The sequence below is a fragment of the Lygodium microphyllum genome, chromosome 12 (assembly GCF_053477565.2).
Source record: "Lygodium microphyllum isolate KBCC chromosome 12, Lygodium_microphyllum_v1.1.10, whole genome shotgun sequence".
NCBI classification, from domain to species: Eukaryota; Viridiplantae; Streptophyta; class Polypodiopsida; order Schizaeales; family Lygodiaceae; genus Lygodium; species Lygodium microphyllum.
The window spans coordinates 31,674,785-31,699,177 of record NC_141146.1 but is presented as its reverse complement, the minus strand read 5'-3'; positions in this window follow the sequence as shown (position 1 = coordinate 31,699,177).

The window sequence follows — 24,393 nt, the reverse complement described above, 5'->3', positions numbered from 1 at the left end:
TTGAATTATTTCTACAGGCAGCTGATCCTGAGCTTTAAGAGAAGCTTGATGATTTGTTGGAGGATCAGACTATAGAAACAGGTTTGAAAACAGAGTGGAGACATGTCAAGGAAGCTGTTGCTGCACTTGTGAAGAAGCATAGAAAAAGAGAAAGATTGCATGTCTCTAGCTTGCCCATTGTTACGGGTAAAATAGTTGAAGTATCCAGTAAGCCACCCACTTCTGTGGCTAACCCTATGGCTGTACCTGCTATTGTTCCTTCTGTTAGGGAAGATGTATTGGATGAATTGGTCAAAGGGATGCGGGATCTTCAATTGAAGGTTGCAAAATTGGATGAAAAAGGACAAGAGGAAGGGGACGGGCAGCAACCCCTAAACTTGGAAAAAGATGTATGTGGTGTGATAGTTTGCAGCACAAGAGAAAGGATTGTCTTGCCTATCAGGAGGCCTTGGCACGACAGCTTATATTTTGGAAAGATGGCAAGATCCATGCACAAGAAATAGGATTGCCTCTTGCTTTGAATTTTGGAAAGGGAGGTATGCAGAAGTTGTTGGAAGACTTGGCTGTCTGAAATGCTTATGCGGCGGTACATGCTTCTACTTTTGGTCTACAGTTGGATAGATTGCATGGCCTGATCCAAAGGCTGAAATATGGACACATGCTTTATATGCAGTTGAAAAGAGAAAGGTCACTGATAGTGAAATGTCTCATGCAGGGCAAGACATTCATGGTATAACTAGTTGGGAATCACCCGTGGATGCAATTCAGTGTATACATATTTAGCAAAGGGTACAAAACACAGATTTACTTGTGGAAGAAAAACGAAAAAGAGATGAAGATATTGCAGGGACATCTAAAACAATGACAAGAAGAAGTATGGATCAGCCTAAAGCTGCAAATCAGCCACCTCCCGAGCATGTTATGAAAGAGGTTAGTCAGAAGCAAAAACATGATAACAAACAAGAGGGCAAAAAGAAGGGTAAGCAGCCAGGATATAAGTTGCAATATGACATTGAGACAGCTACAGATCTTAAGAAGGTTCTTGAAGAATGGATCTTAAACAATCGGTTGGAATTTACCTTGGGAGAGGTGCTTCGCATTGCCAAGCGAGAATTTCATGATGAGATCATTGACATAATTAAAAGGAAGCGTCAGTTTCTTGGTGATACCACTAGTGCATTGCTGCAATTTGAAGAGGAAACTGGTTTGTTGGGTATTCGGGCTGAATATGAGCATGAAGTAAGTACATGATTGTCTATGCAAGATGCTACTAATCAGTGGGGACAACATGTAGAAAAGAGAAGAAAGTGGCTGAAAATGCATTGTCTTGTAGCAATATGCATGGTGGAGTAAGGCAAATGCAACAATATGGAGAAGAGACTCTAGGATTTATTCCTCAAAGTCACTACACAAGAAATCATTGGGCTAGAGCTACCACTGAAACGGTAGCGAAAATAGGGGAACGTGAAACTCCTTGTGTTGCTTTACTTCACCATGGGTCTGAGATAAATGTCATTGAGTGGGGATTGTATGAAAATGGTGCATGCCCTATGGACACTGATCATGGTTGGCATATGAGGGCTGCAAATAATTCTTCAAGGGAGCTCTATGTTGCATGTCCTAATGTAAAAGTGACGATTGGTGATGTACAGGAAGAGCAACACTTCTTTGTGCAAGATAATTCCTCATATACAGTGATTTTGGGATAGCCCTATATTACAGGTGGGCGTATGGAAACAAAAGTGCTTGATGACAGTTCTGCTTATGTAAGAGTCAGAAGCAAGGATGGGAGAAAAGCAGTACAATTTCTTACTGTTTGTGTTAATCATCCTAGAAATCATGATATGCTTTGAGAGTCTCCTTTGGTTCCAAATGCAAGGGAATTCAAAGACCCGGATTTTCATTAAGCACTGCTGTAATGTGGGGCTACAATAGTGCTGTTCAAAGGGTGTACTCACCTCTTGATGAAATGAAGCATGTATTTACTATTGGTAATTCTCAGTTTACAGCAAATAGTTCATGTTGGTTTAAGCCTATGGAAGCTATGTGTAGGGCTGAATGCATATCTATGAAATGGTATTAATGACACTATGGCTGAAATTTCAGCAACTATACATGCAGAAAATGTGGCTGAAAATAGAGTGTTGTCAGTATGTTCTTTGGACATGTATGATGTCATAGCATTGTTTGCTCAACAAGAAGGATTACAATGGGTTGAAGCACTTGTGGAGACAAAGTATAAGACAGTTGACAAAAAGGTGAAACAATTGCTTTGCCACTTCCACTAGAGAGTGAGGGTTTGTATGAAAAAGTGTCAAGACAGCCAAGCTTACGAGATCCTAAAGATATAGGTCATCAGTTTACATTTGAAACATTACATGAATTGAAAGTTGGTTAATAAGGGTTTCTTTTGCCTGCTGAGAGAGACTGTTTTATGTGGATGTTGGCTAGACATGGGAAGGCATTTACATTTCAGCCAAGTGAAATAGGTTGTGTGGATCCAAATGTTGTCTCTCCTATGGTCATATTTACTGTGCCACATGTACCATGGAACTTGAGGCCTATTCCAGTTCCTAAAGCTTACTTGCCAAAGCTAATGGATTTGCTAAATGAAAAGATTCGCATGAAGATCTTGGAGCCTTCTTCAATCCCATACTCAAATCGTTGGTTTACTGTGCCCAAAAAGAATGGGGCTTTGAGATTTATTCAAGACATGCAATCGGTCAATAAAGTGACTATAAGAAATGTGAGTGCAGGTCCTCTGGTTGATGAATTTGCAAAGGCTTTTGCAGGCAGAGCGATCTATTCTTTGGGCAATCTTTACTCGGGTTATGATCAGTTTTAGCTTGCAATTGAAAGCAGGGATATTACAACCACGAAGATTCCTTTGGGGTTAGTACAGATGTGTACTCTCCCACAGGGTGCAACAAACTCAGTGGCACACATGAAAAATACTATGAATAGGGTACTTAGGGATTTTATACCACAATTGACTATGCCCTTTTTGGATGATGTTCCAATCAAAGGGTGTGCAGTGGATGAAAAGAATGAAGAGATGGATGCTCATGGATGCAGACAGTTTGTTGCAGACCATATTGTGGATTGTGAGAGGATTTTGACACGTCTAGAAGAGGTGCATTTAACTCTTTATGGACAAAAGTCTATCTTTGGAGTTGAAGAGGCTTTGATTGTTGGGCATATGTGTGGGCCTTATGGGCGAAGGCCATCACCAGCAAAAATAGATGGGATTGATAGAATGCAAGATGTATGCATGAATGTATCAGAGGTGCGTAGATTCTTGGGTGCATGTGTGTTCTATTTGATATGGATTCCTCACTTTGCACATGTAGCCGATGCTCTGTATCAGCTTCTAAGGAAAGGTCAGAAATTTCATTGGGAAAGGAAGCATAAAAAAGCAATGAAGAAATTGAAGCAACTCTTAAAATTTGCTCCTACATTGAGAAAGATTGACTATTCACATGGAAAGGCCATCATTATTACTATTGATACAAGCCCAATTGGGATTGGATGGGCAATTGGGCAAGATGATTAGGAAGGGCAAAGATATGCAGTATGCTTTGGTGCAAAAGTATTGACTGAACGTCAGAGAAGATATCCACAGGTAAAAAGAGAATTATGGGGAATTGTGACACCCCTTAAATGTGATAAGGAGTATTTTATGGGTGCTCATGTAGTCATTGAGACTGATTGTTTGCCAGTATTAGGTATGATTACTAGTTGTGCTACCCCAGACATTGCTATGCTCCGGTGGATTGCATACATCAAATCTTTGAACCCTGAATTTCAGCATATTGCAGGAAGAGATAACCCAGTGGCAGACATGTTATCTCAAGCACGTTATGAGAATGGAGATGGGATGATGGATGAGGAGGAAAAAGATGACTTTCTTATGGCTGAAAATGATGTTGCAAGAGTGAATTTAGCAATGCAAGGTATTGCTACAGCATTAACAGAAGCTTGGACAACAAAGAGAAGACACTTTAGATATTTTGCATCTTGTGTAGAAGTGTTTCTGGAAGACAAATATGCAGGAGAGTGGCTAAGTATTGGTCAATATCTCAGTACATTAACAAAGAGAGATAAATGGTCAGATGAGGAGTTTATGAAGATCAAGAGGAAAGCCTATGGATTTTTCTTAAAAGATGGATACTTATGGAAACATGCTAAAAAGAAACAGGGTATGCCATTGCGAGTTTTGGGTGATAGAGCTTCACAAGTAACTGTTATGCAAGAATTTCATGAAAGCTTATGGGCTGGTCATAGAGGTGTTTGGGGTACTTTTACGAAGATCAAAGAAAGATATTGGTGGCAGGGTATGTATAAGGATGTTGCTCACTTTGTGGAAACATGTACGACATGTCAAATGTATTCAACTATGAGACATCGGGATGGATTGCAACCCACATATCCATTGTCTCTTCATTTTAAGTGGGTGGTGGATTTGGTCACAATGCCTACAGGTCTTTAGCAAATGAGGTATTTTTTGCTTGCTCATGAAGACTTGACTAATCAAGAGGAAGGGAGCGCTCTATGTACTAAGACGATAAATATCGTATGTACTTTTCTCTTAAAAGAGATCTTTTGTCAATATGGCTGTGTGGGAAAAATTACAGCAGATAGGGGTGAGCTAGATGCAGATGAGGCTCATGATTTCTTTGCATGGTTGGGGATAAAGCTTACTTTAACATTAGCCTATAACCCTGAAGGAAATGGAAAAAGTGAAAGAGGTCATCCACCTATTGTGAAGGTATTGGAAAAAGCATGTGGGGAGAAGATAAAAGAGTGGCCACGATTGCTCCCTTATGCTTTGTGGGATGATAGAACAACTCATAATGATGTTACAGGATATATGCCTGTAGAATTGATGTATGGTCAAAAACCTATCATGCTGATAGAAGAGATGACAGCCACATGGAGTGTGTTACCTTGGGAGGAGGAGTTGAATCGAGAGGAGTTGTTGGCCTTACGCATTAGACAGTTGGAAAGAAAGTCAGAAGACATAGAGGCAACAACTACAAAGTTAAGGGTAGCAAGGATACAGAACAAGAAATGGTTTGACAAAAGACATAGACTAAGACCAAGAACCATACAAGATGGGGATTGGGTATTGGTTTATGATAGTAGTTTAGATAACCAGCATAGTGCCATGCGTAAAGTTTTCAAAAGATGGTTTGGACCCTATGTGGTAAGACAGATGTTTGATAATGCTACTTATGCATTAAATGAGCTGGATGGGACAACCATAAAACTTTCAGTAGCAGGGAAAATAATCAAATTATTCAAAAGGTGGGAATCTACTACTGCCTATGAGTTGCCATAATTGGAAGAAAATAGTGGCCATGATACAGGGGCTAGCCAGGAAGATATGGAAGATGAAGAAGCAAAGGATATGGTTGCAGAGGATGAGGAGGACTCAGAATCCGGTGACAACTAGGATTTTGGCACATACCGGAGGATGTGCAGGTTCAAAGGGGGTGGATGTCGTGATGTTATGAGGACACAGTGTGAAAAAGTATGGAATGCATTATCATCCGACTTCTTTATTGATCTAGAGAGTCAATGTGATCTGAGCCATTAGTACTAGTGTGAGTTGCATGGATTATCCAAAAATACTAGATTTTTGGATAGTTTTAGTCTATTTTTTATATTATTTATTGTAAAAATCTGAAAAAGTTAGAAAAATATTCTAGATTAGGATAGCATGAAAAAAGCTAGTTGCTTTTTTAGCCAGTTAGGAGATTTTTCATAAAAAAGACAGATGGACAAAATTGTGTGCGTTGCGATCGCTGTAGTTGAAAACTGCAGATTGAACTGAAAGAAGAAGAAGGAGTGATCTGGGAGATTCGTGACCACGTGTCCAGGGGTTTTACCTCCCTTTCGGAGCCAACGGAGCCATCAGATTTGGGTTCCGAGCAGCAGAGAAGGACCTGTAATTTTTATGCACGTTTTGTTCTACGAAGAAGCTCTAGGAGATCTAATACCTGGAGATTGCTTCTGAGTAGTACAAAGATTCCAGGTTCTTTCAATACATATTGATTCAATTCATTGTGATTTGTTTTTGTAGCGTTTACCACTTGGGTATTCTCTATTTTCTCTTTCATCTCCTATCTCTACTTCCTTCTACTTTTGATCCTCGGTGGATTTGACCTTTCGACAAAAACCCCTTCAGCATCGTGTTAACAAAATAAAGACTCATCTCTTCTACCCGGCGGCTTACTTCAGCCACTCCCTATTCCTCAAGGCAAGTGTATTGATATCTCTATGGATTTTATTGTGGGATTGCCTACAACTAAGCATAGGTGGAATAACATTTATGGGGTAGTTGATCCCTTGACCAAATCAGCCCATTTCATCCCTACTAAGGCCCAATTTACAACAGAGCAAGTGGCTCAACAATTCATGGAATGCATTTTCAAGCTTCATGGTATGCCAATGAAGATTGTGTCCAATCGTAATACTAAGTTTATGGGCAATTTTTGGAGGATTTTGTTCTCTTCAATGGGGACTCCTTTGACTCCCAATACGTCATATCACCCACAAATGGATGGGCAAACCCAAAGAGTTAACAAATGGCTAGACGTTTATTTGAGGCACTTTTTCCATGAGACACAAAATGCATGGGACCAATGGCTCCATCTTGCGGAGTTTTATTACAACAATACTTACCATATGAGCATTGGAATGTCTCCTTTTGAAGCTTTATATGGCTACAAAGTACAAGTACCCTCCTCATTGTTTCATGAAGATGTAAATCCACAAGCCGGTGAGGAGTTGGAAAAGATGGATGCTCTTATGAAGCAATGCAAGGACAACATTCATAAAGCTCAAGAGACAATGGTCTATGCGGATGAGAAAAGAAAACATGTGGAGTTTGAGGAAGATGAATGGGTATTCTTTAAGGTTTCCAAGTCACGTTATGCTTCTCTTAAAGGAGGACACAACAAACTTGCTCATAGGTTTTATGGTCCTTACTGTTTTGTCAAGCGAGTTGGAGATCTTGCTTATCAACTACACTTACCTTCAAACACAAGAATCCAAAGTATGTGGGTCCTCAAATTCAAGTTCTTGAAGAACTGCCTCCCTTGGATGATAATGGTTTGATCATCTATGAGCCCGAGAAGATTATTGACAAGTAAGAGAAGGTTTTAAGGAACCGTATTCTTATGGAATACCTTGTCAAATGGAAGGGTTTTTCTATCAAAGAGTCTTTATGGCAACAAAGATCATATTTGGAACAATTTCCATAGCTTAAGCAAGAGGACAATTCATTAACAATGCAGTAAATAGCTTGCTGCATTAAATTTCTGTGAGAAAGCAAATTGTCCTATCATCGTCAAAATTCAATTTTGAAGGCATGTCTGGATACTACAATTTATCCTCTACATTTCTATATATCGAACATGGAAATTGGCCACTTCTAGCTCAAGATATGGCCAATTTTGTACTACAGCCTATTTTGGACAATTTACAGTAGTCTGTTCCATTTATATGGTCCTTCTTCATCAACTTCTTTGATCTTCATCAACACGAAGCTTTATTTCAGCATGATTCCAAATGCTTCAAGCTATCCTCGTAATCGTCCTCGTAAATTTTTCCCAATTCAACTTTGAGGACAAAGCTCTTTTAGGCCGAGATGGCTTGTAATAAAGCATAAGTTACCTTAGTCTAGGGTAGGCTAGGGTTAAGTATAAAAGATGGAGATGTAACATGTGAAGGAACTTTTTTGCCCTTTTCAAGAAGTACATACTTTGAGGTTCCTTCCTCCCACCAACTAAGAGCGTGCATGCTCTTAGCCACCAAGATATGGGGTGCATACTATGTCCCACCTTGACATGAGGTGAGTATTCATGTTGCAGCATTCATCTATGATTCTCAACCTTCTATGGAAATATAATTTCATGCCTAGCTACCTTGGCTATGGTTTCCTTGCAAACATGGTGTATCTCTTATATTTATTTGCAAGAATGGTGCATTTCATGAATTTCCAATTATTTTGTTTGTTGTGAGAACTAGTTATTTCACACTTCCCCAAGATCTTGAGCCCGACCCGCTCAAGTTATGGAAAACACTGTTAGCTCACAATTTCAATGATAGACATGGATTCTTCGCCCTGAGGTATGCATTGAGCCTTATCTTTTAACCTGCTTCTTCTCCCCTTTTAAAGCTTATTCTAGGGCATTAGTCAGTTTATTTGAGCACCTTAGAGTACTTCCAAAGCTTCAACACCATCAAGATGAGTAGGCAAAAAGAGAAACAACAACAATAACATGAATTTGTAATATTTCTACAACAAAATATTATGACCCTAGATCCCGCACAAAAACAATTTGAAGTAATCTCCTACCACAAGAAACTCTGGCCTAAGTGCTCCTTCCTCGTGTACTAACAATACCAGCCCCCGCGTTGTGCAAATGAAACCGTGGCTCAAAACCACAACCCACCGCGGGAACTCCCCTTCAAGTGAAAAATGAATAATCAATAAATTGCAAATATATATATATATATATATATAACTCCCTCTCCTTCACCCGTTGCATGGCGGGGAGAGAGAGAGTGAGTAGCTATTATGGAGGGGCATGGGGGGGGGGGGAGGAAAGCATGCAACTGCCACCTGTGTGGCCACCCCCCCACATAGCCCTCCCACCTTCACCTCATATAAACCCCCCCTCCCAAGCTTGGGGGGGGGGGGACATTGTCTGGAGCTGCCCTGCTGCCGCTGTCCAACTGTCCGCGCCGCCAGTCTACACCATGCCGTCAAGCCGCCGCCGCCGCCAATGCCATCATCATCATCATTATCGTCCTCATCGTTATACTCACTATCATCATCCTCACCATCATCACTCCAATCATCTCACCATCACATCTTCACACGTCATCCCTGCTCATCCAAAAGCTTGAGAAGCTTCTATTGAAGCTTCTCTAGACCAAGTTCACCTACGGTCCCCAGGATTTTTAGACCGTGTCTTGCAAGGCCTGATTCATGTGCAGGAAAGGAGATCTCGGGCAGTAGTAACTTTGAAACTCGTAAGGGATCCAAGGGAGAGTTTGCTGAGTCAAAATTTACTTCGTCAATGGCTCCTAAGAAAAAGTCGAGAGGAGCGCACTTGGGAGCTTCCACCTAAAGTACGAGAGTGGACAACGCCCCGATATTAAATGCGCAGGTTTCAAAAAATAAGCCCGCATGGAAAGGATGCATAAAGCAAGTTTTAATTCACATAGGAAAACTTAAATGCATTGGAAAATTTATATACTTGTTCGATTTATAAAGTTCAGTTGCATGACGAGGTACTTGCATTTGCTTGCACCTCCATGGTCAAGGGTAGTCGCATTTTTGAACGTATGATGCATAAGTTAAAAGCTGAAATTATGTGAAGGAGTCCTTGGTGCATCACGCAAAGGATAGGGCATATAACACATAATGCACTTATGTAATGAATTCCTGGTTGTGACTCGCGTATAAGATAATTGTAGATGATCATTAAATGATGACTAAATAGTTGCAATGAAAGGAAAAGATTTATGAACTTTGACAAAAGACATATAGTATGCAATTTGCATGCAATGATAGTTACATTTTAGGTTGAGATAAGTGATAAATGATGGATTAAATCAATGATGTATTCATTGGCATCTGGTCATGAAAGAATGTTGCATCCATGCATAGAGTTCTATTATAAAAATTCGCAATTGGGAAAGGATGCACCTTCATTAAAATACAAAAGCTTTGAATTTGATGCATAAACGTAGGGTTTATAAGAAATAGTTCTGAATGCCAACCATTACCGTATAGGGCAAGGAAAAGAAAGATCATTGTAGATCCCGTAGTTGCATAAAGGCGGAAGGCCTATGGTCTTGAAATTGCATATTCACATGGAATGATACATCGCATACATCTTGCAGTTACTTTCATCTTTTAAGGAAGGTACTTGCAATTTTAGAGGGAAGTATTTACATCTCTAAAGGAAGGGTCATCTTTATTCGTAAGATAGTTAGATCACTTAAGTAAATCACATGTAATTGAGTAACTCACATAAGATTCATAAAGGCGTGAATAGTTAGCGTACGACAATCACCTCAATGTGCTAGGTTGGGTTAATTTATGATAAAATTCTGCTTAGTATCGTACTTAGGATGCCGATTTAATATTTTCGATCTTAAAGGTCCTACCCACATTCATGAAATGTTAGGATTATCTAAATGCCCATGTAAAAATGATCTAGGGTTCTCACCCTGAGGATCAGATGACCAAATACTAGACTTCCGCAAGGAATTTAGGGACACTAGGGCCAAAACGTTTATCAGCGTAGTAGGATTAGGGCTTTGGATTGGGGTCAATAGGACTCCCAAACCCTATATAGTGATCAAGAAATATCGTATGATGGGAGATATAATCCCACAAGTTAGGTACTGAGACCTATCTCGTGCAAGAAAACTGAAAGGTCATATGCTCTTGCGTCTAAATCAAAAGTTAGTATTGCTATACCTTAGACCAAGGTTGGCGAGTTCTAATTACAAATTGGTTTCTCTAAGGAATTGAGTTGTTGCCCTACTACAACACTCCCTCTTGGGAACTGTTTTGTCAAGCTTAGGGCACTGGTGAATTGCCAAGAAGCAATTTGACCAACCAAGTTAGGACGACGACGGGGTTGTCCATAAGCTATTCAACTATAACATAAGAAAACCCAAGATAGTAACAATTTGGGGTCAACAAGGTATAAACTCTATCTCAAGGAAAAACGGTAAACAAGTTACCTAGCTTGCTAAACCTTTGGGATCTTGCCAAGTCGCGAATGATCCAGGATCGAATGCTGGAAGTATTCGGGGAGAAGGAATCACACCTTAGTAGTTGGCCGTACGAACGACCACTGGAATGCTTGTGATTGTACACTTAGATGCACTGTTTGTACTTCTTTGCTCAAGGAACTAATGCATGAAAAATAACTAATGCTTTGAGTTAAAAGCCTGGAGGGAAAGGCAGTATCAGTTACCTCCGACTGTCTACCTAACCCTATCCAAGGGGGTTGTTAGCCGCACCGGGTACGTGGACCGAACTCACCACGAGAGGTCTCTCTGTGGGTGCTACTAGGATCAGGAGGACACTTGGATGCCAAGGGAGGCTCTGGCCGTAAATTCCTTGCCTCCGAATCCTACACAAGAGGCCAATGTGACTCAAGATGGGATCTTGAGGCCCGTATACTATTCAACTGCTGGTGGAACTTGGAATAGCGATCCCTGAGGATTGTTGGGATAGGCTTCAGGCAGGATATTTGATGTATTCCAAAGACTATGATAAATAAAGATCAAATGTTGAAAAGGAACTTGCTTGACATTGTTTTTCTATGTCAGTGCCTAAGTTACATGAAGGAACTAGTGTTTAATTGGTTAATTAAGGAAGTTGTTTTTGCTTGTCAAACTAAATGTGGTAGGTAATTAGATAACTAAGCAATCCGAGGAAAGTGCGGTGGACGTGACTTCGGGTCCGTCCTACGAAAGGGTGGTCCCGGTTAGCCAGGAACTTTTCTCGAAGGAGTTGACAGCGAAGTAGCGATGACCTTGAATCAATAGAGTCAGAGTCCCGATTTATGTTGTTTTAGGGGAACGGAATGGGACTATGCCTTACGGGCAGAGAGGTCGAGCTTCACATCCCTCTCGTTTCCCATTCTCCTTGAACCAAGTGCAGTATAAATCTGCTTTAATCCTGATGTTTCTATGCAAAGTGGTCGACTCTAGCTACTTCCTAGAAACTTGACTATTAGGAAAACCCTGACTCAGGTCGGTCCTAAGTGGGAACGGCCAGATGCTTCCGCTTCTTGGGAGACTCGGGAAGACCTTGATCAAAAACCCCGTGACATTCCTTGTGAGTGTCGGGCGGCACTTCCCAGACTCTCTTCCCGATGGGCTGCTAAGACATGTCCTACAAGTGGACAGAGGGACACGTTACATAATTTTACATGTTGTTGTTGCCTATTTCTTCATATTCTCAGCCCCATCCTCTAGCTCCTAGCACTGCTCCAGGAACTTTGTAACCTTTATACTCTTCCCCAAATTTGGTCTTATAATCTTATACATCATTTGAATCTCTTGAGATTGGCCATTGATTCATAGTTTGTCACAATTTTCATTATATAATTCAGGATAACACTTCACTCATTATCTAGAGGTCACTTATGCTTCTCGAGATGTCTATTTGATGCCAGATCATCTGGGGATGTTATGCTAATATATTTTAATGCTATGGGACTAATTTGAGCACTCTTTTGCTCAGTTTTATAGAGGTTTTTAAGTACTATAATAGCCAAGACTTAATGCTCTTTTATTAGTGATCTTGTATGCCTATTGCTATTGGATGCTTCTTGAGCACTTTAGGTGCTACACTAGGCTATACCATTGATATCACATGATTGGATATGCTCAAAACATGCATTTGAGCTAAGATTGGAGCTTTGACTCTTCACATCGATTGTCATTCAGTGTTATGTATGGTTCTTTAATGCTCCAGTGAGGGCTTTGTAAAGAAGGGTTCTTCTAACTGAATCAAATTTGCTTACTCTAATGGAATCAAGAAGGAATTGTTTGGAAAAGAAACTGAAATGTATTAATCTAAGGAAACATGAAACAAATGCTTAAACAAGCTAGTGCAATGGAAACTCACTTCCATGGAGGTGAAAGACATGAACTAATGTAACTACCAAGAAAACTTACATGACTTCTAAGTTCATATTGGCAAAAGGCCCCTAGCTTTGGCTAGGGCTGCCTATTTATAGCAAACCCTAAGCCCTAGTCCTCTAATATTATTACAAAGGTTTTGGCCTGTCATTGGCCTTATTTACTTCATTACAAACCCTCCCTACTTCAATTAGCTTTGTCCTCAAAGCTGCAAATGGAAAGATACTACAATGGATGTAGCATAAAAGTTCAAAGGCACAAGTTGAAGAAGAATCCATGGTCCAAGATATTTATGATTGTCTTTATGCTCCTCATGCTATCCAAGAAAGGGTTGTCATAGTAAAAGGGTTATAACTTCTAAAATATAGCTTCGAATCAAACAAATGAGGTATCATTTTGAAGAATACACCTAGGAGCATCACATCCAAGCATAAAAGTTCAAAGGCACAAGTTAAAGAAGAATCCATGGTCCAAGAAATTCATGATTGTCTTCAAGTTGCTCATGCTGTCCAAGAAAGGGCTGTCATAGTAAAAGAGTTATAACTTTTGAAATATAGCTCTGAATCAAACAAATGAGATATCATTTTGAAGAATACACCTAGGAGCATCACATCCAAGCATAAAATCTTGACTTTGTTGATGTCAAACCATTTATTTTTATGACAAGAATTTAATACATCAAGTTGTATTAAACAATGAACTCATGCTTCTTCAACTGTTTCTCCCATAAACCAAATAAAAATCAATGAAGACAAGCTGTCAAATCATATTTGCAAGTCAAGGGATCAAAAAGTTCAGCCATTCTTCCATAGCAAAGTGGAATCCATCAAAGTGATCATCATCATGAAAACAACTACCAAAACTATCAATGACTATGCCTGAGTCAAATGGAAAAGAAGAATCATCCCAATGATCCCCCGGATCAAAAGGGCAATGAACATTCTCATAATCCACCTCATGGTCATCACTGTCAAATGGATGTAATTTTTGGTCCAAAACTTAGTCACAAGTTACCAAATTGGTTGGAGCCTACCATTGTCCATTGATTCATGCCAAGAACCTCCATCTTAGTCACAGTTTGTGACATATCTCTATGTTAGACCATGGTTATGGAAGAACTAACTCCTGTGACTAAATTTTAACTGTGGTTTTCACTCCTTAGTCACTGCAACTAAATCTAATGCATGAAAATGACTTCTGACAGAATCTAAACTAATGCTCTGATACCAAGGTAAAGAAGGGATCTTCTAATTGAATCAAAATTTTCTAATCTAATGGAATCAACAAGGAATTGACATGGAAAAGAAACTGAAATGTATTAATCTAAGGAAACATGAAAGAAATGCTTAAACAAGCTAGTGCCATGAAAACTCACCTCCATGTAGGTGAAAGACATGAACTAATGTAACTACCAAGAAAACTTACATGACTTCCAAGTTCATATTGGCAAAAGGCCCCTAACTTTGGCTAGGGCTGCCTATTTATAGCAAACCCTAAGCCCTAGTCCTCTAATATTATTACAAAGGCTTTTAGCCTTTCATTGGCCTTATTTACTTCATTATAGGCTTTGCAAGTTACTTGGGTTGGGTGCTCTCAGATATATGCTACTTGGATCTTGGATATATGGATGCCTTTCTCATGATGTATTGAGCTTTGTTTGCTCATTTGGCATTTAACTTTTGCTCCAATGGAATTCACTACTTGATACTTGGATGTTACATTGAATATTTGGTATGTAGTTGAGCTTGTGCATCTTAGAGTGAGATAGTGGGACTTGCTGACATGTACATGCTCTCATCATACTTTATGTATGCAATTGATGCTTGTGGGCTAATCTAACATTACCTTTGGGCTAGCACCTATCTCTGTCCATGATGTTGTCAGTTATGTATGCATCTTGGTTGGCTATGTATTGAGCTTTCATTAGATTTCTTAGTCCATTGTGGCACTTGGTGACATGTATATGCTCTCATCATGCTCTATATATGTAGTTGATGCTTCATGGATTGGTCTAACATTACCTTTGGGCCAGCATCTATCTCTATCATGATGTTGTCAATGATGTATGTAACTTGGTTGCTATGTATTGAGCTTCCATTATATTGCTCAATCCATTGTATCTTTGGTTATTTACCCACTGCAAGACCCACTCTCTGCATGATGGTTATGCCTATGGGATGTTACTCAGTCTGACACACAGATCCTTTGACAGTTCTTTTTGCCAATCACATATTCACTCATTGCTAGTTGGAGCTATCTCCCAATAGTTACGTTTTGTCTTGTATTAGTGAATGCCCCTCTTTGGCATTGATCTCTTATTGTTTTACTTCATTTTCAACATGTTGCAATTGTAGTTTACTACACTATTTATCTGAGCAGTCACCTCCATTTAGCAGTTCTTTACATTGAGTTTGTGGACATCTCATTACTTGGTCAATACCCTTTATTTTCAACTTGATTTGGCAATGGTTTTGGAACTGATTTGCAAGTTATTATAACATCTTATTTTGCCATCCTGTGCATTTACTTGGTCTCGTGATGGCTAGTGGTTCTAATGATAGTGTTGTCTTTAATATTGACAAGTTGGATGGCACCAACTACAGCTATTGGAAGGCCCAAATATGGCAAGTTTTAGTGCATAAAATGCAAGTTAAGTCTTTGAAATGTGAGGGTGTCAAGCCTGAATGTATTGATGCAGAGGATTGGATTGAATTAGATGAGCCATATAAATCCACCATCATATTGTTCCTCTCTAAGAAGGTATTCTATAATGTTGTCTCTAATGGGCAATCCACATGGGACTTATGGGATAAGATTTGAAATGTCTATGACAAGTAGAGCCCCATTTCTCAAATATATTCACTAAAGTAACCTTGGACCTTTGCATGAAGGAGGGCACTTCCATGTAAGCCCACTTAAATGAGTTTCATTCTATTCTCAACCATTTATCTTTGCAAGGGGTTGAATTCAAGGGTAATATTCCACATTTTTTTCTCTTGATTACATTGCCTAAATCATGGGATACATTGCATACTGATCCAGGTTTTTTACAAACTGGATTTCTACCACAAAATTTGGCCAAAACCCCTATCAAGAGCCTTACCCATAACTTAAACCCTATATCTCATCACTTTGGGTTTACTCTTCAACCACTAGCCTAGGTATGCTACATTGCTTCTCAGTTATGATAACTCTAGCAAGTGGGAAAATAAGGTCTTAGAAGGGATGTCAATGTAAAACGTAAAAGGGATGGGTTATCTTAGTGAAGATGGAAATGGATTACACCTAGGGATTGAGTGAGTCCATATATTTTTTTCAAAGGACTTATATCTAACTACACTTGGGTTCCACTTGCATCACCAAGATTTGGTATCTATCACTATCATTAGAGGAGACCTCACCCTTGTACACAAGTCAATGTCCACATCATGGTATCATTTGGATCTCACATAAAAGCTTACAAGCATGGATCCCCTCTGTCACATGCTTATATGTATTTATATATATATAAGGAATTAAAGTCAAAGTAGCTTTTGGAAGAAAATTTTAATAATTTTAATAAATCCCAAGGAAAATTGAATATAAAAAAAATTCATGCTTTACCCGACCGTTTCAATCTGTTCTAGAAAGTTTCAGAAGAAACTTTTTCCAGATTCTTCACCGATTTGAAGTTACAAAGGCGTAGAGATTGCTGGCTACATGCAATTTTCTTCTCTCTTTCACCCTTACCCTTATCACATCAACTTCTCATTTTATCCTTCTTATAAATATATTATAATAATGTGCTTCGGGCACCCACCTCTTGTAATCTAGCTCCCTTTCTCTAGCTTGTCTACCACCACCCTACCTTGGCTTCTTACATGATGACCAAGGTAGGGACTTGTTCCATCCACTATTCTCCATATTATCAAAGATGTCATACATCATCTAGGATTATGTTAATAAAAAATATTAGCTCAATCTAATCCCTCATGAAAGCTATATAAGGTGCCCATGGAGATGTAAAGAGATACACAATCACAAGCACATGAGAGCACTCTAGATCACCAAGCCCAAATGGGAGCCGCTAAGAGCACATTATGCAATACTGTCATTCTAGTCCATCTCTTTGAGGTAAGCTATGAGTGAGTCTTTTTTTTTATATAGCATTCCGTAAATACATAATAGCAAGCTTCCTCTACCTCTTCTCCTCTTGTCTCCCTCTCTTCTCATCTCTCTCCCTCTCTCTCATATTCTAATATGACGTCTAGATCATATGGTGTCCAGATCGTATGTACTCTCTTCTAATTCGCCCTCTACATTCATACTTAAACTTATTAAGTAAGACTTGCCATATGCTCTATTGGTGGGGAATCCTTATTTACTTATGTTATATATATGTTCATGGGAGAAATTAGGAGCCATCACCTCTCTTAACCTTCCATCATCTTCATTTCCCTTAAGATGGGCTACAAATTCTCTCTTGTGAAGTTATGTTTTGGTTCTTTACATTCACTTAAGAAAGGGATGCCCTAGCCCATCCTCCCTTTGGTTAGGTGGTGCCCTTCTTTAGCTCTCTTAGTAAGGATTGGAGGCTGGGTGGGTAAGAGACAAACCCACTCATTTTTTTAGCTCTCATTTTGGTACCCCCATTGAGGAACTTCTCAAGCTACACTCTACAATTTCTATGAATAAAGAAACATCTAAGGAGTTGTCTTCTTTTTCAAAGAGTGTTTGTCAAGGGATTGCTAAGGAGGAATCTTTATCAAATCCTATTCAAGGGACTCATTGCTCAAGAGTACTACTATGGTCTTGTAATATTTCCACGCAATAAAAGTTAGTTGGTTAGTTCGAAAGTTAGTTAGTCAATTAATAAGTTAGTAAGATTACTAACTAAAGACTAACTAAGGTAAAAACTGACTAGCATTAATTGCTAATAATTTTCATTCAATTAAAAATATATTTCAAAAATTTGAGAGTCATAAATCTGACATTTTTCTTGGATTGATAAGGACCATAGCCACCCTTCACGAAAAGTACAATGTGAACGGGACTTATGAGCCATATTAATCACTAGTATTAATGTGTATAGTTTGAATGGTCCAAAAACATTAGATTCTTGGGGGAACAAAAAACTATTATATTTTAGATATTATCCTAAAAAGATAGAACTAAATGTCATTTAAAAGAAAAGACAAGTGATGTTTTAGTTAGTTTTGGAGATTTTATAAAAAGAGAAATAAAGAAAAGTGACTGGCAAAATCGCGCATGCCACGATCACAGTCTACAGGTAGTAGACATCACTTCGAACAAAGAAAAGAAGAAAGAGTGAAATAAGAGCTTTCTAAGCAAGTGTCTTGGAGTTTTACCTCCCTTTTGGAGCCAATGCAACCATTAGATTTATGATCTAAGCATCAGATCACTGAGTCTTCTAAGAGCCCCTCCACTCTTGTTCTCAGACTTATCCCCTCCTCTCTAATTCATTATAAATATGAGGCATGGGGAGGCACAAGGGAGCATAAGGAGACCCCGAAAGGCTGCAAGAGAGAGGGAGAGAGAGAGTATACCCCTCCAAGGGATTGTGAGAGAGAGCTTGAGAGAGAGAGAGATAGAGAGAGAGAGAGAGAGAAAAGAGTTACCCCGAGAGGCTGCATAATTTCCCTCTATCTCGATCCTCGATTTAACCATCTTCTCTTTTTGCTCTCCCATCTCAAATATATTCCACCTTCTTAATCTCTTGAGTCTACTTCCGGACGACGGCCTCAAAGTGAAGAATGTCGCATGCAGATGAAAATCCTACAACCAACAATAGAGCTTCGGGCGAAGGCATCACTATCAATCCAATTGTGGTACCGGTCATAAGTAATGTATTTTCAAATTGATAGATGCTTGTTTTAATGCTCGCAAGAGATGCATTAGGCTCTGTACCTTGTGGTGCTAGAATAGATAATTTGAAAAGGATAAATCACATCTCAAATATTCAAAGATGAAGTTTGTGAAGTGCTTGTATCAAAGGGAGTTAAATTGCACCTAGTTGCTATGTGATGAATCCATGCATAGCATAAGCAACATATGAGACACTGAGCATCGATGAGTCTTTGATTAATCTTTACTGAGGATAATATTGTTTAAAGTTCGCAAATGTATATACATGGTACATACATGCGAGAGATTATGTAAACTTTACATCAATGACATGTGACTCCTTGCCTTAGGAGAAAGGAAGATAAAGCCAAGAAAAAAATATTGCATAGTAGGAAAATGCTAAAAGATAATTGTCACTTAGAGAAGAGGAATAAATGCTCTTGCTAGATTGATTAATTTGCATTGGAATAATAGGACTTACGTCATGTATAGTATTAGAACCTTTAGCATATGCCTTATGCTAAAGGAGGGAATATTAAGTAAATTCTACTCTTTGCCCCAAGGGGAAGAGTGAATATACGATGGAATTATTGTCGCATCTATTATTGTATTGTTTGGAAAAAATACAATTAGTTTTGTTGGTTGATTGAACAACACCCTAAATTTTTTTCTTTCAATCAATGGATTGTTGCTTTGTGATTTGGATAAATATTCCAAGGCTTGTGTTGATGGCAAATGAATGGCAGGGGTCTGTAATGACAAGTTGCCATGGGAATAAATGAATGTTTTTCTAGAAGATGATATTAGGGATGATTGCTTTGATTGTGCTTGAATTTTAGTTGGATTAATTAAGGAATGATATTTTGCACGCATGGATCATCTCCAAGATCAATTGCAGATTATCCTGAGAGGGCACTGCTCGATTCATAGGCCAATGGTCGAGTGGTGAAAAGGCCAACCACAAAAATGGCATCTCACTCCTAGACCACTTGTGGGTCAGGTGGAGCTCTGGACACCCCTTGCCTGTCCAAAATGGAGTTGGAGATCCCCGTGAGCCCAATGTCTGGGACATTGGAAGATCCTATTCTAGATAAAGGATGGAAATTTTGGTGCCATGTGATTTGGACCAGGTACTTTTGTTGGACAGAAGGGATACATAATTCTCATGTATGGGCAGGAGACAAAGATTAACTTAAAGATAAGTTAAGGAACTTGTTTGATAAAAGGATTGCTTGTTTTGTTTTTGTGCATGTGTTGTAAATTACGTGAACGAACTCTGTGCCCTAAAAGGCTTAATTAATGAAGCTGATGGGAAGTGGGTGGACGAAATACCCGACGGGTCCGTCCTATAGCTGGGTGGTCCCAGAGAACTGAGAGACTTCTCACAAGGATTTACCATTGAATGACTTTAGATATTGCTAAGTTAGAACCCGATTCATATCGTTTTAGGGGACCGGAATGGGACTATGCCCTACAGGCAGAGAGGTTGAGCGGTGCATCCCTCTTGTTTCCCATTCTCTATGAACCAAGTGCAACATAAATTTGCTTCGGCTATTTTTTTCCTACTCAAAGTGGGTTATCTGGAGCTCGATGCTAGCTACTTCCTAGAGACTTGACTGATAGGAAAGAAACCCTGACTTCAGGTCAGTCCTAACTGGGAATGGCCAGATACTTCCGCTTCGGGGCAGACTCGGGAAGACCTAGATCGCAAACCCTGTGACATTCCTTGCGAGTGCCAAGTGGTGCTTTCTAGACTCCCCTCCCGATGGGCTGCTAAGACATGTCCCACCACAAGTGGTCAAGCGATCACGCTACAGGTCTTCAAAAGAAGCTCAAGAGAAGAAGAATCTTTATCGATAAATGGCACGTATACAGGTAAAGCAAGTTAATTACACACACCCTTCTTTACTTCAAGAGAAATCTTGCTCTCATCAAGTCTCTAGGTTAAGGCATTGTGTTGAGTACTTTGTGTCGAGTGCTTTGTGTCTAGTGTAAAGACACTCTCTAAGGAGCCTCATCTTCAAGTGGTGAAGGCACTTTCAAATTTAGGGATTAACAAGTTTTTGGAGGGGGAGTTACACATCAATGGTATGTGGTATTTGCGAGGGGCTGTATATGGTAATGCGCTTCAACTACTACTAGCAAGAAGGCTCAAAGTAATTGAGAAGGTAGCTATCGAGGCCTATGAACTTTACAAGGTCGATGATGGTCACACCAAAGCTAGGCTAATCACTAGTGAGCAAATCCTTCGCATCTCTCGAGTGGTGGGATCTAAGAGGTCAGAGCTTTAGTAACACACTTCATGAAAGTTTGTAGTGGAAATTTGTAGTTAATGCATTAATGAATAATCCTATTTTCTACAACTTTTAATCGGTTCAAAACATTAGGATTGATGTTTGCATTAGTAGAAAGATATATTTTCAGCAAAGGTTGGTCTTCTATTTTGGAGCTGAGAGATTGAGAGAGATCTTGTTGTCCCGTGACCCCATAATATTTCCTATTTTGGATTATAACATTGCCTTTAATGTACACATATTCATTCTACTCTATGTACATCCCATAAACCATAGGAATTTGTACGAACCTATCCTTCCTCTTGCTAAGAAAACCATGCACATAATAGCTAGCACAAATCTCAAGCTCCAAAATATCATAAGGGACTTATTGGGCCCTCGTCGTCTTGTTGAGATTAATGCATTTGTGAATCCATTTATTCTACCTTTAATAAGATATGACTTGGGCCTAGACATGTTCATCTTTCTTTTGTATTGAGCTAGATCAACGTCTTCCTATCATGCCTTTTCCAAGCTTTTTTGAGCACAAAGGGGAGAAAGCTCTAAACTTTCTAGATTACTTAGAAATGGCCTTTCTAGTCACAGGCCCGGGATGATGAAGCAACCAAAGTAGGGTCCTTCTCTTTAGTTCTAAAGGGAGATGCTTGAGTGTGGTGTCAAGCTCTCCTAGAGGCTACAAGGGGTAACTGGGAGGACCTCAAGACCACATTCTTGCACGATTACCAAGATACAGAGCCTCCTGAAGATCTTTGGAGACAACTCTTAGATATTTGCCAAACCTTACTAGGGGAGTACCAAGCATATGAACACATGTTTATAAAATTGTGGGATAAATGGACAGCCTCCTTAGCTGAGGGAGAGAGAGTACATGATTGCCTTAAGAAAGATTGTTTTCTGGTTGGACTCTGCCCTCTACCAAGGGAGAAGGTCAAAGGCAAGTTTTCCACATCCTATGAAGAATCAGTCACTTATGCTAGAGAGAAAGATAGGAAATTTAAGTATCAAGCCCAATTAAAGGGGGGAGTTGAGCCCATGCAAGTTTTACCAACCATGCCAAGGCCTAGAGAAATAGTAGAGGTCTCACCCGAACCAGAAATGCCACAGCAAGAGCTCCTACAATGCATTACTAATCAACTTGAAAGCCTTTCATTGAATTTAGTGCAAGGAGTATGGCTCCCTCCCCTCGCAAATGAAGGCAATTGGGGCCTAAGGAGAAAAGAAAGAGAGTATGTTTGCTATATGACATATGATTTTTTATTCCAAGAAGTGCTTAAAAATAGCCAAAAATTTTGAATTTCAATGGAAAAATAGACTTAGTTGAAGGTGGCGGTGGCAATCAGTACGATTTTAAGCGGCAATGCCCAAAAGTGCTTAAATTTTCCACTAGAAAACAGTTGGTGAATTTTCATAAATTTTTGGCATGTCGGATGAGACCTTGGGAGATGTTCGACAGTGGAGGACTTCAAGGCAGATGCCCGAAATTTTTCAGACCATGATTCGGACATCGGGTGCGGAAGAGGGAGTGCAGGGGAGGCCAAGGCCAAGGGTCAAGTGGAAAAGGACTTTAGGGAGGCCCAAGAGACATGACTTTTGGGGGCTCCCTTTGGGGCCCCCTCATTTTTGGAAAATCGTGGGGATGAAGGTGGGTGTTTTTTCCATGCAATCAGAAAAAAAGGTGCCATCATTTCGTTCGTGGAGAAGGGGGGTTGGAGAGCTTGAAAACAACCCCCCCAATTGATCTTGGGCATGATCTACACTCTATCTACGCTTCCAATCGCTGGTCTCCGCTCCTCCATTGGCTGCTTGGTTGTGGAGATCAGAATTCAGTATTTCTCTCTCCTCCTTCTCTCTCATGCATAGAGGTACTTCATGTGGCAAGAATCAAGAAGAGAATCGGGTGATGGATGCTTGTCCGGGAGGCACCGGATTGTTCCAAGGGCTGAAGAGATTGAAGGATGAACATCTATGCTGAAATGCATGACTGATTGGTCGATACACAGTCCCACTTAAATACTCAAAAAACCCGAAACATGCAAAAAGGCAGTATGCTCTATTTTATGAAAGAATTTTGCTTATTTTTTATCATTCATGGTCTAAATGGTGTGCATATGGGTTGAAATTTTATTTGAATGTTCCTTGCATTATGTTTGAGGGCTGCAATCACTGTTACGTAGAACCTGCATTGATTTACAAAAATTATAAAATTTTAAAACCTGAGAAAACACTAATTTTGATGGAAATTGATAGTTTCTTTAATTTTCAATGGGGAAAAATGAGTGAACATGGGATAAAATAAGGAAAAATATTGAGTTTTAGTTCAAATGATCAGTCATCAAGAAAAAAACTAGAAAATATCTATTTTTATTAAAAAATAAATAGAAAAAATAAGAAAAAATGAGTTTCTTGCGCTAGAAAAATTTGAAAAAATGAGATCTATGTATGTGAATGTCTGACAGGGCTGAAGCATAAGGTTAAGCCTCTGTTAGACCCTTTTCCTTTGTGTTAAAGTGCGTATTTATTGCTTTTACATACAAAAAATGACATAAAAGAACCTCTACACCTATGCACCACAGCAAAATTTAAACGGTGAGGGGGAGAATGATGTTATAGCATAGTTTAAATGTTGAAATAATGCAAAGTCTGATTGTTCTCTTTATGCATAATATTTAGGATGTAGTTTATTTAGAAATAATGGATCTAGCAGCATGAGGTTTGCCTTGGCGCTAGGTTCCTACAACGAAGCATTGTGTATTAGCGGAAATTCATTAAAATGGCTATTTTTGTACGACACATAGGCTAATTTTATACCATAATTGTTTGTACAAAATAAATCATTCACCATTGCATGAATCACACGCATGGTATCTATTCCTAGCATGCATAGAAATTGGTTAAATTATAAATGACCCACGCTGGAGAGAGCAAGGCACCCAAGCTGCAGGTCTAGACGGTGGGTCCAAGGGGACAAGTAAGTGAGGACTAGTACATCCTGGAACAAGATAATATTAGTACCAAGAGCAGAGTCTATTTCGTATGTGTTATATGTGTTAGTGACGCATCGAGGGGGGCCAATCCCCAAGGTGTAGGAGGGTTGCAGTGGGGCCACGGCAATCAGCTGAGGAGGGGTGCCTCCTATGTTGTTCTAGGTGGTGAATTATACCAAAATGTGTAGGGTCTCTCTCTGAGGAGTCTGAGAAGGTTACGGATTGGACTACAAAACACGATACAAACGCAAAATGTACGTACAATGGAAGGGCAATGTGTCTTGTAGATGCTCCTGACTACGAGACCATGGGGTTGCCTTGTGCATGTGAGAGGTCTGACTAGTGCTATAGCCAGTGTCAGTCCATTTTAGGTCCCATCATTGGTACATTTATCGGGAGCCACCAATAAGTGGTGGTTCTCGAATCTAGGGTTTTTAGGGACCAAATATTCGGTTTCCGTCCTCTAACAAGGATCGTCAAGCCGAAATACAAAAAGCAAAATGGGCTGAGAGGGCTAGACAGCTGTTGGAGATTGTAAAATGATATTCTCCTCAAAGAAGCAGCCTGTTACGTATAAGTGGTAG